Genomic DNA, 16,136 nt, shown 5'->3' with positions numbered 1-16,136 from the left:
GTACCAAAGAAGGACAAATCCTGGCGCATGTGTGTCGATTTTAAAGACCTTAACAAGGCTTGCCCAAAGGATCCCTTCCCCCTCCCCCGTATCGATCAAATTATCGATGCCACCACAAGACACGACTCGTTGTGTTTCCTCGACGCATACTCCGGTTACCATCAAATCAAGATGGCAGAATCAGACCAAGCTGCAACAGCATTCATCACTCCATACGGCCCATTCTGCTTCAACACAATGCCCTTCGGGCTAAAAAACGCTGGCGCAACATATCAGCGCATGATCCAGACATGTCTGGCAAGTCAGATCGGCAAAACAGTGGAGGCGTATGTGGATGATGTGGTCGTCAAATCAAGACATGTCGAATCTCTAATAGACGACTTGAGGCTTACATTCGATAACCTCCAAAAATATGACATCAAGCTCAATCCGGAAAAATGCGTCTTCGGCGTTCTAGCCGGAAAGCTCTTGGGCTTCATTGTATCCGGTAGAGGAATTGAAGCAAACCCAGCCAAGATCCGAGCTTTGTCACAATTGGATGTCCCAAAGGACCTTAAACAAATACAAAAATTAACCGGATGCGTGGCGGCTTTAAGCCGCTTCATCTCCCGCTTGGGAGAAAAGAACTGGATTATGCATTTCGACGGCTCCAAAATGTTGGCCGGACTGGGGGCTGGCGTCGTCCTGACGTCCCCCACAGGAGACACAGTCCAATATGTGCTCCAGATCATGTACATGGATTCCAACAATGCAGCCGAATATGAGGCCCTCCTACATGCTCTTCGGATAGCAGTATCCATGGGTATCCAGCGCCTAGAGGTACGCAGGGATTCAAACCTCGCGATATCCCAAATAAATGGAGACTTCGACGCCAAGGACCCAAAAATGGCAGCTTACCGCAACGCCGTCCTAAAAATGTCAGCTCGGTTCGAAGGGCTGGAGTTTCACCATATAGCCCGAGAAAACAATCAAGCAGCAGACGTCCTGGCACGCATCGGAGCAAAACGCGATGCAGTCCCCCCAACATCTTTTTGGAAAGATTGTTCAAGCCATTCATAGCATGGGAGGGGGAACCCACAAATAACAGCCCGGACCCAGCCGCACCACTCGACGCCGAACAATCTGACACAATTGGAGGCTCTGCCAATGAAATTACACCTTCAGCCCACGTAATAATGGCGGTCATCGCCCTGTGGACAGAACCATTCCTAGCCTACCTTACTAGGCAGGAACTCCCGGAGGACCAAAACGAGGCCCGCCGCATAGTGCGGCGATCTAAAGCCTATAGAGTCCATGAGGGAGAGCTTTATAAGAAAAGCACTACTGGAGTCCTTCAAAGGTGCATCTCCGAAGAGGAAGGGCGGAACCTTCTGGCTGAAATTCATGCCGGACTCGGTGGTCACCACGCCGCTGCTCAGTCCCTTGTTAGCAAGGCTTTCCGTACAGGCTTTTATTGGCCGACGGCCCGGGCAGACGCTCAGGACTTAGTCCAACGATGCGCTGGTTGCCAACTTTTTGCCAACCAAAGCCATATGCCACCCACCGCACTCCAAACTATACCCATCACCTGGCCTTTTGCGACCTGGGGGCTTGACATGGTCGGACCCCTTAAAGGTGGAACCGATAGGAAAAAATACTTACTGGTCATGGTGGACAAATTCACCAAATGGATAGAAGCCAAGCCTGTTAAAACGGCCGAATCCGGACCTGTGATAGACTCCATATCCGGGGTTGTACACCGTTATGGCGTCCCCCACAGCATCATAACCGATAACGGTACAAACTTTACCGCCGACGAGGTAAAACTCTGGTGCAAAAACATGGGCATCAAGCTCGATTATGCTTCCGTCTATCACCCACAAACCAACGGCCAGGTCGAACATGCAAATGGTCTTATAATGAGCGGCATTAAACCCAGACTGGTGCGGTCCCTCAAGGAATCTAACACGCACTGGGTAGAGGAGCTCGACTCCGTGCTATGGGGGCTGCGGGCCACGCCAAATCGCACCACCGGATACACACCATTTTTTATGGTGTACGGCGCAGAGGCAGTCCTGCCCTGCGACATAATTCATGACTCACCTAGAGTGCGCATGTACGAAGAAAGAGAAGCCGAGCTCGATCGGCAGGACAACTTGGACGCCCTGGAGGAGGAGCGTGATGTGGAAAAAGCCCGTTCCGCATTTTATCAACAGCAGGCCCGAAGATATCAAAGCAGAGAAGTACGGGCCAAAAATTACAATGTTGGCGAACTAGTTCTACGCCTGCCGGATAAGAAAAAGGACAAACTCAAGCCCAAGTGGGAAGGTCCATTCATAATCGACCAAGTCCTGACTGGCGGGGCGTACCGCCTGCGAGATGCGTCGGATAACCGACTCGAGCCGAACCCGTGGAACGCCACCCGTCTCCGAAGATTCTATGCCTAGCGCCGGACTCAGTGTTCGTCTCCTTCCTCTGTCCATTTTTTGCATTTTTCTGTCTTACATTTCTCTCCTTCCCCTCTTTTCTTTTCTTTTATAGCCCTTAAAGGCTCATCTAGTAACGCGCCACTCGCGCTCATTAAACCTGGGGGCTTCTTTAATAGAAGCTTATTTATACGGGCTTCATGCCCAACACATGCGTCAAACTTCCGCATGTACCTTTTTCTTCACCATTATATGCATCGATATGACTTAAGTTTTGGCCAAGCTGGGTTGCGTGGCTCCTGTGCTTACCCCTACGTTCCCGATTGTTTGGCTAGGTGGTAAAGGGAGCACCTCTGCGATTGTCACTGCCGGGTCAGCCGGATGTGTACCTCAGACTGGGTGAAGCCGGAAGCTAGCGTTCTTAAGGGAATATTCGGTCGGTGAGATAAAAGATGATCTTTTTTACTCATTTTATGCGCCCCCAGATGCCTTTTTCTGCGTCTTTTTACGCAGTACGGACATGCACTTTAGGGCATGCCTCCCAGCGAAAGGAACCCCTAACGGAACTATTCTCTTTGGAAGATGTTTCTTACTAACCATGTAATATAACAAAACTAGTTGGGCACTTGTCTGATAAAGCACTAATGACCCCTACGCCTGGTCTCCACGCATACCACGGTTCTTATATAACCGCTATGGTATTCGGACACACTCCGGACTGTCAGGTCCCGAGGTTGAAGCGAAAAGGTCGGCAACGACAAACGATCTACAATCCGGCTAGAAGGCATTACACATGTCAATTCAAAATTACATAGTCATTCTGACTGATTGTATTCCTCTTCTATACCATCTAACAGGCTGTCTAATTTACAGTCCTGCTGGGAATACTTCGCGACCAACTCTACTTGGCCGTATACTAAGCTCACAGGGATCTCCTTCCCATCAGGCCCCACTGGTCCAACCTCGGCCATGTGGTTTGGGTCAGACTTCGTAAAACGGGTCTTCACCATGGCCCAGGCTTCCCTAGCGCCTTGTCGGCAGGCCGATATCTTCCACAATCGGAAGCGCTGCCGAGCTCCCTTCAGCTTCTCCGCAAGCTCTCCAAGGCCCTCGGGCATGGAGTGGGCAGGCCATAAGGCTTGGGCAACACCTCCCATCGCCTGCCGAATTCGCTCGTGCAGTTGCATGAGTTCGGGAAGAAGGTCACCCGTAGAACCGGACATCTCCTCTGCAGGGCGACCTGTGAGCATACCTACAAACATTACTCTGTTAGTCGACTTCCTCGCCGAACTCTTTTTTCAAAGTTCGTTCAAGCACTTACTAAAAATGCCGCGTCGAAGCCGCCGATTCTCCTTCGTGGAGTCCGACAGCTGGCCACGAACATCTTTAAGTTCGACGTCCAGCTTGGTGTTGGCATCCTGAAGATCATTCTTCTCTCGCCTCACCCTTATCAACATACTCTCACCGGCCTTTAGCTGGCGTAAGAGTTGTTGTTTGTCCGGATCGAGTCCGGCGCCATCTGCAATATGATTTGTCAGATTTACACCTGCACCGCACAATACTAATCTTTCGAAGTGTATCTTACCTGAGGGGGTCTCTTTGGACTCCCCTGCTGCGGCTAGTGCGGCTTCTAGTTGAGCCTTGCACTTTTCCAGCTCCTGGGACAGTACAGTATTCTTCTCTGTAAGAACCTGCATATTAAATGATCCTTAAATCAGTTGCTCTAACTGTTTCAAGTCTCGGGGGCTACTGGTATATATATATTTGACCAAAATTTTCTTACCCGTATGTCTTTTACATACTGCTCCATGGCTCTGGCTAAACCATTTTGAGCGGCACGGAGGTACGCATCTCCCGAATTAAAGGCATCTAAAGCCTCTTGGGAGAAACAAGCGTCGTGTAGAATTGTCCGGCGACGCCTGTGGTTCATGGCACTCTCCACTTCAGAATTTGTGGCAGACAGCCTGTCCTCATCCTCTGTCGGAGGAGCGTCTGGTACGCGCCTTGTGCTCGCCTCCGCTTCCTGGCCAGCCGTTGGAGCCTGGCTGGTGGAGGCGCGATTGGCAACCTCTTCGGATGTAGTCCGGCGAGGTCTCTTCGTTCTGAAGATAGCACGAACGTTAATATGCCCTGACAGAATAACACCAGGGAAACAGAGGGTGCGCTATACCTTTGCGCCGGCATCTCAGTCCGGACTTCATTCCTTTTTGCCCCACGGGGCCCTGCGGCCCCTCGTTGGCTAGCCGCCGCAGGTTCGGCCTCCTGCCTCGGAAAACTCCCCTGCAAAACACGGTTGTCGTCAGAAACACCGGAATACGCGAGAATGCGATCTCTCTCAAGGGAATGAGACTCCGGATTCTGTCACCTGAGAGGCCGGAATTAACCCTGGGTAATCAGCCATGATGGCTACCAAGGTATTGTCCTTGCTTAGCTGATGGAACACCCCGTCGATAAGATCCACCGATATGTCCGGATCCTCTTCGGAGTCTGGATCGAGGGACCGTTCTGGGTCCTCAGGCTGTGGAGGACGGCTGTTCATATCCTTTACCTCCTGTCGCAGTTCCTGCACTGAAGTCGTTAGACTACATATCTAACCGTGGGAGTATAGAACAAACGGGCAAGCGCAATTATTCACTTACCCAACTTGGAGTATCGTACATAGTAAATCCGGCCTGCAGATTGACACGGACGAATTCCTCCTTTTCTCCCTTATACAAAGAGGACAAGATCTTTACTAAGGCGGCGGCTGAGTCCGGCCCCTTATGACCGTAACGTGTGGCGTCATCCTCCCCGTTGAAATCCCACATGGGGTGGCCTCTATATTGAAGTGGCTGCACCCCCCGCATAATGCATGCGACCATGACTCCAATCATGGTTAGTCCGGAATGAGCCAACAGTCTTATCCGGCCCATCAGGTAAAGGACGTCTCTGTCACTTTCTCTCTGAGAGCTCCGCGGACGCCAGCTCAAGCGTTTCTTCAATGGAGCACTGTTGAACTCAGGGAGACTGACCCGGATAGGGTCCGGTAGCGGGACGTCATCTATGTAAAACCATTCCGAAGGCCAGTCCTCGGACGCCTTCTTTGGGGTTCCGGATAGGTATCTGGTCCCGGCGATGCGCCATACTTTGGCTCCGCCCACTTGATATATAGACCCCTTTTCAGAATGGGGCACCAGGCAGAATAATCTCTTCCACAGCATGAAATGAGCCTCAACGCCTAAAAATAGCTCGCAAAGGGCGACGAAACCCGCGATGTGCAATACGGAGGCGGGCGTGAGATTGTGCAGCTGGAGGCCGTAGAACTCAGAAGCCCGCGGAGAAATGGGTGAATTGGAAATCCCAGTCCCCTTATTAGATAGGGGACGAGGCACACCCGCTCTCCTTTAGAAGGATTGGGGGTGCTCTCCGCTTGTTTTCCGCCATTATAGGTGGCGAGACCGGCTCGGACCGGGACCATGCATGCCTGAGGGAGGAATCCCTGGGCCTGAAGTGACGCTAACTTGCTATGCGGGATGGTGCAACTCTCCCAGTCCCCGGGTTTGGGACCGGAGGGGCGAGGGGAGGAGCTGCGACGGCTGGTCATGTTGGAATGGACCTTTGCTGGAAGCACTCTGATGATAACTCGCGGAGAGGAGAAGATGTGGTTTGGACCTAAATCCCCATCCCGTTAAATAGGTGGCTCGTTTATACGGCTAGGGGTGTGGATGTAAAAATTCCCTGGCTTTTTCGCATTTGAACACGTGGAAGACGGCCATTATTGGGCATGGGAGCCGAGGAGCACTACATTACAAAAATCGGACATTATTCCTATAGGTACACAAGATTTGGAGAAGAGCCCGCCTTGCAATGCCGAACAATCTACGCGCCGGACTCATCGTCATTGAAGCCTGGTTCAGGGGCTACTGAGGGAGTCCTGGATTAGGGGGTGTTCGGATAGCCGGACTATACCTTCAGCCGGACTCCTGGACTATGAAGATACAAGATTGAAGACTTCATCCCGTGTCCGGATGGGACTTTCCTTGGCGTGGAAGGCAAGCTTGGCGATGCGATATTCAAGATCTCCTACCATTGTAACCGACTCTGTGTAACCCTAACCCTATTCGGTGTCTATATAAACCGGAGGGTTGTAGTCCGTAGGCAATCAACTCCATACACAACAATCATACCATAGGCTAGCTTCTAGGGTTTAGCCTCCTTGATCTCGTGGTAGATCTACTCTTGTACTACCCATATCATCAATATTAATCAAGCAGGAGTAGGGTATTACCTCCATCGAGAGGGCCCAAACCTGGATAAAACAAAGTGTCCCTGCCTCATGTTACCATCCGGCCTAGACGCACAGTTCGGGACCCCCTACCCGAGATCCGCCGGTTTTGACACCGACAGGCGCCACAAATGGCTAACAATGTTTGTTGTGTGCTCTAGCGGTGCCCCCTCATATATATATATATAGGTTGGAGGGGAGGAGAGGCAGCCAAGGGGCCGCCCCAAGTAGGAGGAATCCTACTTGGGCGCCTCCTAATTCGGCCTCCCCTTTTTCCTATTCCTATTCGGAGGGGGGAAGGAAAGATGGGAGAGGGGAAAGGAAGGGAGAATCCTATCCCCTCTATTTCCTTTCCTCCCCCCTTTTCCTTTCTACACATAGGCTGGCTCATATGGGAGCGCACCAGCCCACTAGGGGCTGGTCTGTCCTGCCCTTGGCCCAATAAGGCCCATATCTTTGTCGGGGGGGTGCCCGGAACCCCTTCCGGTGACCCGATACGTACCCGGTACCCCCAGAACACTTCCGATGTCTGAATACTATCATCCTATATATGAATCTTTACCTCTCAACCATTTAGAGACTCCTCGTCATGTCCGTGATCTCATCCGGGACTCTGAACAACATTCAGTCACCAAATCGCATAACTCATATAATACAAAATCGTCATCGAACGTTAAGCGTGCGGACCCTAAGGGTTCGAGAACTATGTAGACATGACTGAGACACCTCTTCAGTCAATAACCAACAGGGGAACCTGGATGCTCATATTGGTTCCCACATATTCTACGAAGATCTTTATTGGTCAAACCGTAATGACAACATACGTTATTCCCTTTGTCATTGGTATGTTACTTGCCCGAGATTCGATCGTCGGTATCTTCATACCTAGTTCAATCTCGTTGCCAGCAAGTCTCTTTACTCATTCTGTAATGCATCATCCCACAACTAACTCATTAGTCACATTGCTTGCAAGGCTTATTATGATGTGCATTACCGAGAGGGCCCAGAGATACCTCTCCGATACCCGGAGTGACAAATCCTAATCTCGATCTATGCCAGCCCAACAAAAACCTTCAGGGATACCTGTACAGCATCTTTATAATCACCCAGTTACGTTGTGACATTTGATAGCACACAAGGTATTCCTCCGGTATCCGGGAGTTGCATAATCTTATAGTCGAAGGAATATGTATTTGACATGAAGAAAGCAATAGCAATAAAACTGAACGATCAACATGCTAAGCTAATTAACGGATGGGTCTTGTCCACCACATCATTATCCTAATAATGTGATCCCGTTCATTAAATGACAACACATGTCTATGGTTAGGAAACTTAACCATCTTTGATTAACGAGCTAGTCTAGTAGAGGCTTACTAGGGACATGGTGTTTTGTCTATGTATGCACACATGTATCAAGTTTACGGTTAATACAATTCTAGCATGAATAATAAACATTTATCATGATATAAGGAAATATAAAATAACAACTTTATTATTGCCTCTAGGGCATATTTCCTTCACTCTCCCACTTGCACTGGAGTCAATAATCTAGTTCACATCGCCATGTGATTTAACATCAATAGTTAACATTACCATGTGATTAACACCCATAGTTCACATCGCCATGTGAACAACACCCAAAGGGTTTACTAGAGTCAGTAATCTAGTTCACATCGTTATGTGATTAACACCCAAAGAGTACTAAGGTGTGATCATGTTTTGCTTGTGAGAGAAGTTTAGTAATGGGTCTGCCACATTCAGAGCCGTATGTATTTTGCAATTTTTCTATGTCTGCAATGCTCTGCATGGAGCTACTCTAGCTAATTGCTCTCACTTTCAATATGTATCCAGATCGAGACTCAGAGTCATCCGGATCGATGTCAAAGCTTGCATTGATGTAACTCTTCACGACGAACTCTTTATCGCCTCCATAACCGAGAAATATTTCCTTAGTCCTCTAAGCATAATTTTGACCGTTGTCCAGTGATCTACTCCTAGATCACTATTGTAATCCCTTGCCAAACTCATGGCAAGGTATACAATAGGTCTGGTATATAGCATGACATACTTTATAGAACCTATGGCTGATGCATAGGGAATGACTTTTATTCTCTCTCCATCTTCTGCCGTGGTCGGGTTTTGAGTCTTACTCAACTTCATACCTTACAACTTAGGCAAGAAGTCCTTCTTTGACTGATCCATTTTGAACTCCATCAAAATCTTATCAAGGTATGTACTCATCGAAAGTCTTATCAAGCATCTTGATCTATCTTTATAGATCTTGATGCCCAATATGTAAGTAGCTTCACCGAGGTCTTTCTTTGAAAAACTCCTTTTAAGCACTCCTTTATGCTTTCTAGAAAATTCTACATCATTTCCGATCAACAATATGGCATTCACATATACTTATCAAAAAGGTTGTAGTGCTCCCACTCACTTTCTTGTAAATACAGGCTTCACCGCAAGTCTGTATAAAACTATATGCTTTGATCAACTCATCAAAGCGTATATTCCAACTCCGAGATGCTTGCACCAGTCCATAGATGGATTGCTAGAGCTTGCACACCTTGTTAGCACCTTTAGGATTGAGAAAACCTTCTGGTTGCATCATATGCAACTCTTCTTTAATAAATCCATTAAGGAATGTAGTTTTGACATCCATTTGCCAGATTTCATAAAATGCGGCAATTGCTAACATGATTCAGACAGTCTTTAAGCATCGATACGAGTGAGAGAATCTCATCGTAGTCAACACCTTGAACTTGTCGAAAACCTTTTGCGACAATTCGAGCTTTGTAGATAGTAACACTACTATCAATGTTTGTCTTCCTCTTGAAGATCCATTTATTCTCAATGGCTCGCCGATCATTGGGCAAGTCAATCAAAGTCCATACTTTGTTCTCATACATGGATCCTATCTCATATTTCATGGCCTCAAGCCATTTATCGGAATCTGGGCTCATCATCGCTTCCTCATAGTTTGTAGTTTCGTCATGGTCTAGTAACATGACTTCCAGAACAGGATTACCATACCACTCTGGTGCGGAACGTGCTCTGGTTGACCTACGAGGTTCGGTAGTAACTTGATCCGAAGTTTCATGATCATCATCATTAGCTTCCTCTCTAGTTCGTGTAGGCATCACGTGAACGGTTTTCTGTGATGAGCTACTTTCCAATTTGAGAGAAGGTACAATTACCTTATCAATTTCTACTTTCCTCCCACTCACTTCTTTCGAGAGAAACTCCTTCTCTAGAAAGTATCCATTCTTAGCAACAAAGATCTTGCCTTCGGATCTGTGATAGAAGGTGTACCCAATAGTTTCTTTTGGGTATCCTATGAAGACGCACTTCTCCGATTTGGGTTTGAGCTTATCAGGCTGAAGCTTTTTCACATAAGCATCGCAACCCCAAACTTTAAGAAATGACAGCTTAGGTTTCTTGCCAAACCATAGTTCATACGGTGTGGTCTCAACGGATTTAGATGGTGCCCTATTTAACGTGAATGCAGCTGTCTCTAATGCATAACCCCAAAACGATAGTGGGAAATCGGTAAGAGACATCATAGATCGCACCATATCCAGTAAAGTACGGTTACGATGTTCAGACACACCATTACACTGTGGTGTTCTAGGTGGCGTGAGTTGTGAAACTATTCCATATTGTTTTTAAATGAAGGCCAAACTCATAACTCAAATATTCGCTTACGCGATCAGAACGTAGAAACTTTTATTTTCTTGTTACGATGATTCTCCACTTCACTCTGAAATTCTCTGAACTTTTAAAATATTTCAGACTTGTGTTTCATTAAGTAGATATACTCATATCTGCTCAAGTCATTTGTGAAGGTCAGAAAATAACGATACCCGCCGCGAGCCTCAACACTCATCGGGCCGCATACATCGGTATGTATTATTTCCAATAAGTCGGTGGCTTGCTCCATTGTTCCGGAGAACAGAGTTTTAGTCATCTTGCCCATGAGGCATGGTTCGCAAGCATCAAATTATTCGTAATCAAGTGATTCCAAAAGTCCATCTGCATGGAGTTTCTTCATGCGCTTTACACCAATATGACCTAAACGGCAGTGCCACAAGTATGTTGCACTATTATTATTAACTTTGCATCTTTTGACACCAATATTATGAATATTTGTATCATTATGATCGAGATTCAATAAACCATTTATATTGACTGTATGACCATAGAAGGTTTTATTCATGTAAACAGAAAAAGAATTATTCTGTGACTTATATGAATAACTGTATCGCAATAAACATGATCCAATCATATTCATGCTCAACACAAATACCAAATAACATCTATTTAGGTCCAACACTAATCCAAAGGTAGAGGGAGTGTGCAATGGTGATCTTATCAACCTTGGAATCACTTCCAACACACATCGTCACCTTGCCCTTAACTAGTCTCTATTCATTTTGCAACTCCTGTTTTGAGTTACTAATCTTAGTAACTGAACCGGCATCAAATACCCTGGGGTTACTATGAACACTAGTAAAGTACACATCAATAACATGTATATCAAATATACCTTTGCTCACTTTGCCATCCTTCTTATCCACCAAGTATTTGGGGTAGTTCCGCTTCCAGTGACCATTCCCTTTGCAGTAGAAGCACTCAATTTCAGGTTTGGGTCTTGCTTTGGGCTTCTTCACGGGAGTGGCAACTTGCTTTCCATTCATCTTGAAGTTCCCCTTCTTTCCCTTGCCCTTTTTCTTGAAACTAGTGGTCTTGTTAACCATCAACACTTGATGCTATTTCTTGATTTCTACCTTCGCCGATTTCAGCATCGCGAAGAGCTTGGGAATCATTTTCATTATCCCTTGCATTTATAGTTCATCATGAAGTTCTAGTAACTTGGTGATAGTGACTAGAGAACTTTATCAATCACTATCTTATCTGGAAGATTAACTCCCACTTGATTCAAGTGATTGTAGTACCTAGACATTCTGAGCACATGCTCACTGGCTGAGCTATTCTCCCTCATCTTGTAGGCAAAGTACTTGTCAGAGGTCTCATACCTCTCGACATGGGCATGAGTCTGAAATACCAATTTCAACTCTTGGAACATCTTATATGCTATATGGCATTCAAAACATTTTTGAAGTCCTGGTCCTAAGCCATAAAGCATGGTGCACTAGACTATCTAGTAGTCATCATACCGAGCTTGTCAAACGTTCATAACATATGCATATGCTCCTGCAATAGGTCTGTCACCTAGCGGTGCATCAAGGACATAATACTTCTGTGCAGCAATGAGGATAATCCTCAAATCACGGACCCAGTCTGCATCATTGCTACTATCATCTTTGAACTTAGTTTTCTCTAGGAACATATCAAAAATAAAACAGGGGAGCTATATGCGAGCTATTGATCTACAACATAGATATGCAAATACTATCATGACTAAGTTCATGATAAATTAAGTTCAATTAATCATATTACTTAAGAACTCCCACTTAGATAGACATCCCTCAAGTCATCTAAATGATCACGTGATCCATATCAACTAAACCATGTCTGATCATCACGTGAGATGGAGTAGTATTCCATGGTGAACATCTCTATGTTGATCATATCTACTATATGATTCACGTCCGACCTTTCGGTCTCAGTGTTCTGAGGCCATGTTTGTACATGCTAGGCTCGTCAAGTTTAACCCGAGTATTCTGCATGTGCAAAACTGTCTCGCCCCCGTTGTATGTGAATGTAGAGCTTATCACACCCAATCATCATGTGGTGTCTCGGCACGACGAACTGTCACAATGGTGCATACTCAGGGAGAACACTTATACCCTGAAATTTCAGTGAGGGGTCATCTTATAATGCTACCGTCGCACTAATCAAAATAAGATGCATAAAAGATAAACATCACATGCAATCAAAATATGTGACATGATATGGCCATCATCATCTTGTGCCTTTGATCTCCATCTCCAAAGCACCGTCATGATCTCCATCGTCACCGGCTTGACACCTTGATCTCCATCGTAGCATCATTGTCGTCTCGCCAACTATTGCTTCTACAACTATCGCTAACACATAGTGATAAAGTAAAAGCAATTACATGGCGATTGCATTTCATACAATAAATCAACAACCATAACTAAAATAATTTTTTTGAAAGGGCTATTTTGGATTTTTGTTGTGCATCTAGAATAGCAGTTCCGATGTGCTTTCTACACATATTTGCCTCATTTATTAATACACCCAGTTATTTTTTATGATCTTAGAAATATCACAAACTCACAATGCATCCATGGATTCGAAGATTCAAAATACCGAGGCGCCCCACCTTTGATGTCTGAAAAACGGTGGGAGTAATTAAGAAGTGATTTGACATGCTAAACACTTGACGTAGCTCTGTAATTGGAACCAGAAGGTTCCCCTTGTTAGGAATATAAACTGAAATTTACTCATCGCCTTTATCTATAATTCAAGGTGCACTCATGGCTTGGTTAAAAAAGAATATGGAACAACTAGCTCACTTTTGAGCACCTATCATTTTTCTGGTCCATAGAATGAGCAACTTTTTTGGAAAAGGAGGTTAAGACCCTCGGCCTCTGCATCAATCGATGCATACGACCATATTTATTTACTATTCAATATAGGTCTAACAAGAACATACATCAAGCCACACGAAGCCACCACTCACACCTACAAAACTCGATAGTGTGGAGTGCTCTCACTCCCCATATCTAGAACCGGTGCCATAGCCGATCCATCCACATAACGTATCAGAACCCACAGCTGGTGCAGCAGACCTGAAGTGTACACCACATGCACATGTTTTAGACACCGCCATCATCATCGAACCACTGACCCATCTTCAGGAGAGAGATCTGCATCATCTTGCTAGTCCCTCCATCCGTCGATGCCATCACGGCGCCCAATGGCGCCACCGCCCTGCGCTCGTCCGTCCAGACGCAAAGATTATGAAAGATCTGTCATGCGTAGCACCTACTGTTGGGGAACGTAGTATTTCAAAAAAAATCCTACAATAACGCAAGATCTATCTAGGAGAAGCATAGCAATGAGAGGAGGGAGTGTGTCCATGTACCTTCGTAGACCGTAAGAGGAAGCGTTTAGTAACGTGGTTGATGTAGTCGAACGTCTTCGCGATCCAACCGATCCAAGTACCGAACGTACGACACCTCTACGTTCAGCACACGTTCAGCTCGATGACATCCCTCGATCTCTTGATCTAGTTGAGGACGAGGGAGAGTTTCGTCAGCACGACAGCATGGCGACCGTGATGATGAAGTTACCGGCGTAGGGCTTCACCTAAGCACTACGACGATATGACCGAGGTGTGTAACTGTGGAGGGGGGCACCACACACGGTGAAAAGAAACTTGTGTGTTCTAGGGTGCCCCCTGCCCTCGTATATAAAGGAGGGGAGGGGGAGGCCGTCCGGCCCTGTAGGGCGCGCTAGGAGGAGGGAGTCCTACTAGGACTCCAAGTCCTAGTAGGATTCCACCTAGAGGAAAAGGGGAAGAAGGAAGGAAGAAGGGGAAGGGAAGGAAAGGGGGGCGCCGCTGAGGGAGTCCTGGATTAGGGGGTCCTCGGTCAGCCGGACTATATTCTTCGGCCGGACTGTTGGACTATGAAGATACAAGATTGAAGACTTCGTCCCGTGTCCGGGTGGGACTCTCCTTTGAGTGGAAGGAAAGCTTGGCAGTTCGGATATGTAGATCTCCTCCCTTGTAACCGACTCTGTGTAACCCTAGCCCCCTCCGGTGTCTATATAAACCGGAGGGTTTAATCCGTAGGACAACAACAATCATAATCATAGGTTAGCTTCTAGGGTTTAGCCTCTACGATCTCGTGGTAGATCAACTCTTGTAATACTCATATCATCAAGATCAATCAAGCAGGACATATGGTATTACGTCCATCGGGAGGGCCCGAACCTGGGTAAACATTGTGTCCCCCGCCTCCTGTTACCATCCGCCTTAGACGCACAGTTTGGGACCCCCTACCCAAGATCCGCCGGTTTTGACACCGACATTGGTGCTTTCATTGAGAGTTCCACTGTGTCGTCACCATAAGGCTTGATGGCTCCTTCGATTATCGGCAACGATGCGATCCAGGGTGAGGTTTTTCTCCCCGAACAAATCTTCGTATTCGGCGGCTTCGTACCGCGGGCCAACTCGCTTGGCCATCTGGAGCAGATCGAGAGCTACGCCCCTGGCCATCAGGTCAGGTTTGGAAACTTAAACTATACTGCCGACATCCGCGTAGACTTGATCTTCGACGGATTCGAGCCCGTGTTAGGTGCGCCGCACAGTCACGACGAGCATGACTTAGCTCTGCCGCCGGACGGTGTTCAGGAGATTACACCTGTGGCTACTCCGACCCTCAATCCGGAGCAGATCGTGCTGTCCGAGGACGGGTGGATGGACCCCGCCACGGAGGCCGCACACCCAGCGGCGATAGAGCCAAATACTAACTTCACCTCCTGTGAGACCTATGTTACCGGACCCTTGGATTCATCCCCGGCCACAGGCTCTGAGCCGCCTGCGTCCGTGCCTATCGAATCTAATTGGGCACCGATCATGGAGTTCACCTCCGCGGATATCTTTCAGCACTCGCCCTTGGGCGACGTGCTAAATTCATTGAGGTCTCTCTCCTTGTCAGAGACCCTTGGCCGAACTATGTCCGGCTTGAGTGGGAAGCAGAGGACGAAGAAATTCATTCCCCACCCACCACCCACTTGATAGCCACTGTCGATGACTTAACCGACATGCTTGATTTCAGCTCCAAAGACATCGACGGTATGGACGATGATGCAGGAGAAGAACAGGAACCACCCCCACAGGGCGCTGGACAGCCACCTCATCATATGATATATACATGGCGGACACCCCCAAAGAAAGCGATGGCAATAAGGCAACGGAGGATAATCCCCTCGAGAAGCAATCCAAGCACCGACATCATCGGCGCCGCTCTAAGCCCCGCCATAGCAAAAGCATCGATACCGACACAAGAGACAATAACGCTGCGGACAGTGCCGAAGACAATCCCCTCCAGCCAAGCTTCGAGCTGGAGGATTGGCAAGCTAGCCCTAAGGAACAGGCGGCAGACGGAGAATCAGAGGATGACAATTACATGCCTCTCTCCGATGACGAGGTGAGCCTCGGTGACGAAGAATTTATCGTGCCTGAGGATCCCGTCGAGCAGGAGCGCTTCAAGCTCCGGCTTATAGCCACAACAAAAGCCTGAAGAAAAAGCAACAACAGATTCAAGCTAATCAAGATCTGCTAGCGGATAGATGGACTGAAGTGTTGGCAGCTGAGGAATACGAACTCGAGCGCCCAACCAAAAGTTACCCAAAGCGCAGGTTGCTACCCCAACTCGAGGAGGAAGCATTAAAGCCTACAATACCAGCGGACGATGCGGTTGACCGGCCACCTCGTGGCCGAGACAAAGCGGCGTATCAGCCCGAAG

The sequence above is a fragment of the Triticum urartu genome, chromosome 6A (genome assembly GCF_056163025.1).
Source record: "Triticum urartu cultivar PI428250 chromosome 6A, HENAU_Tu73, whole genome shotgun sequence".
Classification (NCBI taxonomy): domain Eukaryota; kingdom Viridiplantae; phylum Streptophyta; class Magnoliopsida; order Poales; family Poaceae; genus Triticum; species Triticum urartu.
This window is presented reverse-complemented; position numbering follows the sequence as displayed.